This window comes from Gordionus sp. m RMFG-2023, chromosome 1 (assembly GCF_954871325.1).
Source record: "Gordionus sp. m RMFG-2023 chromosome 1, tfGorSpeb1-WG-v2, whole genome shotgun sequence".
Classification (NCBI taxonomy): domain Eukaryota; kingdom Metazoa; phylum Nematomorpha; class Gordioida; order Chordodea; family Parachordodidae; genus Gordionus; species Gordionus sp. m RMFG-2023.
This window is the reverse complement of record NC_088775.1, coordinates 79,603,199-79,607,959: the sequence shown is the minus strand read 5'-3', so window position 1 is coordinate 79,607,959 and position 4,761 is coordinate 79,603,199.

Genomic DNA, 4,761 nt, shown 5'->3' with positions numbered 1-4,761 from the left:
AAATTGAAAAAATACAATACTTTCACGTATTTGTTTAAATATTGTAAGGATTAATGGCTTTTTAAATAAAGTAGATTTTTACTAAAACAATTTTAGAATATTAGAATCTAAATTTGATTTTAATAATTCTATTTACAAATGTTTAATGTTATGACCTTGGAGCAAAAATCATCAATTAATATATTTTGTAATTTGATAAATATATTTAAAATAAAGCTAGATATTGGTATATTGTTAGAGGAGATTGTTATGCTCTCCATATTTCTCCAGAATACCAGAATATTCATAACTAAATGGTCTAAAAGCATTGAAAAAATGGGTATATTTTTTTCGTAATAACGAAAATATGCAAGCTTCTCAATTACCTATTTTGAAAAATATTACAAAACGTTAGGTTACTGACGTTGTTTTTTAACTCCGCAATTCAAAAATTTTGACCTGGTAACCATGCTCGTGAAAATTTTTTTTATCAAGTATATAATAAAAAAAAATATGATAGTTAGCAAGAATGTCCTTTTTGTATTTTTTATTTATTCTAAAAATCTACATTACGTATTTAATATAAAGGAAAATATAATTTGACTGTATAATAAAAATAAATGAAATATGTAAACGGATAAAATTTGCATTTAATATTGTTGCAATATTAATACTTAAAAAATTTCAAATACCTAATTAAAAGAAAATATATAGTAAAAAGATGAGGCAAAATTTTTTATATATTTAAAAACAGCAAAAAAATGAATGTATATTTAATTTAAACAATATTAATATATCCTATCTCCTATGTATATTACGTTTTATTTCATTTTGATGCATAGAATCATCTAATAAAAGAATAGAAATAGTTATAAATATACTATTTTACATGTTGCCATAAAGGAACGGAATTGAAATAATTTAATGATGACAGGAAATTTATATTTATTTAAAATAAGTCTCAAAATTTCGTAAAAAGGTTATTTAAATAATATATTAATGTATGTTTAAATAAGTGTAAATTTTAAATATGACAAGATTGCTATATCGTGCAGGCAATAATTGATTCACTTATTCTATGTTCAATGGGAGTATTTCGTATCTTATTTTGTATTATATTAGAAGCAGTGGCGTCGCTAGGGGAAGGGGGCGCAGGGGCTCGAGCCCCCTGCAGAATTTGAATAGCCCCCTGAAGCAAAAAAATTTTTTTTAATGGCTCCTTAATATCCCCTTGAACTAAAAATAAATTTTTTTGTTGCCCACTGAATGATTTCTTTTATAACTCCATTAAGTAATATATAGATATAATTTTATTATTTAGAAAATAAAACTATTTAAATTTTTATTAAATGAATATTATTTTAATTATTAGATTAGATTAATACATATATATTATATTTTCACTATGTCAGCTTGCAATCAAATTCTTTATTAAAAATATAATATCAATAACTCACTAAATATTAATTTACTTTAACAGTTGAAGTTTAATTGACTTTTATTATTTAAATTATTATTTAACTCTAATTAAATATATATAATCATATATTATTTGAAAATTAACAAATTTAATATTGTAATTAGCCATGTTCAAAATGACTAATCAACTGTATATTTATTAAATTTTATTATCATACCTTAAAAATATTTTCAGTCGTAGATATATCATATCATAATCCTCTACTATATACAGTTGTTTATAAAATATTAGATATAATGCCACTTTTATAGACGTATTTGACAGTTATATAATATATTACAGTTAATATTGTAATAAATTTTACTAACAAATGGTTTTGATAATAAATATAATAACAAATTGCATTCAAGTATTTAACGCCATCTATTTATATATAAATAATTTTAAAAATTAAACATTTTATTATTTATCTTGCAATAGATGTAATAAATTTGATATCTCTTCTTCTCTTTTTTTACGTGTTTTTAGGAAAGCTATTTTTTCTTTTTCGAAAAACAGTCTTGTGTTAAATTTTTAATACAAGTATATTTTTGATATTATTACAAACTACTATTATTTTAAGATATAATATATCAAGGTGGTGCGACAATATGTAAAATCTTAATTGTTTCATCATATCATTCTGGTCCTTATTTTATAGTTAGAAAAAGTTTCATTTCTAATATGGCATTGCCGTATAAATAACTCCAGGCTTCAATATATTTGCATAATTATTTCTTCCAAAGATTTTTAGTTATCAATTTGTCCAACATAATAAATTCTGATATTAGTTTACACCGTGAGTGTCATGGTTATTACTGCAAATTAACCAGCATCTATTATTTGTGTTGCTATGTAATTTAAGATTATTACTATGCGGCTGAGAGCATATAATTGCATATTTTAGATAAACAATAATGGTCAACTGTGTAGTCGTTTATATATCACTTAAAATGGAAGATAATCTTTTAGAAATTTAATATCTCACAATAATTTTCTCAATTGCTTATCTAGCTTCCATCATGTCATCTAAGAGAAAGCTCCAACCACAATATAGTTTTATGATATAGATTGGTCGTTTATACTCTCTCCTTTAAAAATTGTTGATTGGGTTTAGGCTAATAAATTTTTCCTTATTAGTCTATTATATAAAACATTGTCTAAAATGGTAACAGAGAGCTATACTAGTTTGATAACCTTTTGTCAATGTAAGTTGCTAAGAATTATATTATTGCATTATGTCGTTTTTTATATGCCAGTTTATTTTGTATGCATAATATAATAAATGACAAAATATGAAAATCAGAATAATTGTTCAGAGTTAGCAAATTTTAAAAAAGTATAATATATTAATATAAAACCCGACCGAAGGCCGGCAAATTGGGGGGGGGGGGGTATGGGAGGCGAAGCCCCCCATAAAATTTTTTTTAGTTGAGCCCCCTGAGATTGTGCAGGCTAGCGACGCCCCTGATTAGAAGGTTACAATTTTATATTATGTTTTGTTATAGAATTTTAATAAGTTTATATACAAGTATTATAATATCATAGACATAACCAGGATTTTCTTGGGGGGGGGGGGATAAAAAAATTCTGGTTTTAGTTCAGCCGGGGTTTCTTAGTCTATATATATCATAAAATATTTTTATAAGATAAGAGGTTAATTTTTAAAAAACAAAAAACATAAGCTTGAAACAAATATAAAATTAGTGTTGTTAATCGGATTAGTCCAGTCGACTTAGCCTAAATTTAAGTCAAGTTTTAAGTCGTAAAACTCATTTCAAATTGAGTGGCTCAATGAGCCACATGAGTCGGCTCGATTTATCGGCTTGATGAGTCACTTTAGAGTCGGCTCTATATATAATAATTAGACCTGTGCGCCGCCGGCAATTTTATTCACGCCGGAACAGCCTCCGATTGAGATCAGCGGCGTGAGCCGGCTAGCCGCCGATTTTTCTTATGGCGGCGGCGCGGCGTGTATAATATTTAGAATGTTGTTTAATTTTTATATATTAAATTATTATTATTTAAATTTGAATATTAACATTAATATAATAAAACATGAATTGTATTCTATTGCTTTATATAATAGAATAGTGTATATTATTTACATTCATTCATACACCATATTCATTTCGGCTATATTAATTAATTTTATGGATTTGCGCGTTTTAAACCACCCTATATACAATTATGAAATAACAACTCTCTCTACTAATCAAAAATCAAGTTATGTGTGGAAGTACTTTGGAAATCTTATTTTGAAGAATGAGAATAAGAAAAGCACGATAATGCCTGATTATATTTATTGTGAACCTTGTTTAAAATTGGGGAAAAAAGATGAGGAAGATTCGGATAAAAATAATCCATTTTCACAGTAATTTATTTTAATTTTAGACTTATATATATATATAATTTATATTTTAGTTATGATATCAAATGTTATAGCAAAAATATAAGTACGAGTAACCTTTCTCGACACTTACTTAATGTGCATAAAATATCAGTAAAAACTAATAATAATAAATCCATTCAAACTCTAAAAATGTTTCTAAAGCTAACGCCAACATGTAGCAAGAATATAAAAGATAAAAAATGGCTCTTAGGTTAGTATTAATGTTTATTAATATTCATTTTAAATTTTTAACTGGTTTGTTAAATTAATTTTATTAAGCTCTATTTGTTCAAAACAACTAAATTTTTTAGTTTGTTTTGTCAGCTCTTATTTTGAGAACTTTTTAATGTACAAACTTAATATATAATTTATTAAAATAATTATGTAAAACTTTAAAACAACTAAATTTTTAGTTTGTTTATTGTCAGCTCTATTTTGAGATCCAATGCATAAACTTATGTATAATTTAAATTAATAAAATAATTATGTAAAACTTTAAAACAACTAAATTTTTAGTTTGTTTATTGTCAGCTCTATTTTGAGATCTTTTTAATGTATAAACTTAATATATAATTTATTAAAATAATTATGTAAAACTTTAAAACAACTAAATTTTTAGTTTGTTTATTGTCAGCTCTATTTTGAGATCATTTTAATGCATAATTTAAATTTTATTAAAATAATTATGTAAAACTTTAAAACAACTAAATTTTTAGTTTGTTTATTGTCAGCTCTACTTTTAGATCCTTTTAATGTATAAACTTAATATATAATTTAAATTTATTAAAATAATTATGTAAAACTTTAGAACAACTAAATTTTTAGTTTGTTTATTGTCAGCTCTATTTTGAGAACTTTTTAATGTACAAACTTAATATATAATTTATTAAAATAATTATGTAAAACTTTAAAACAACTAATTTTTTAGTTT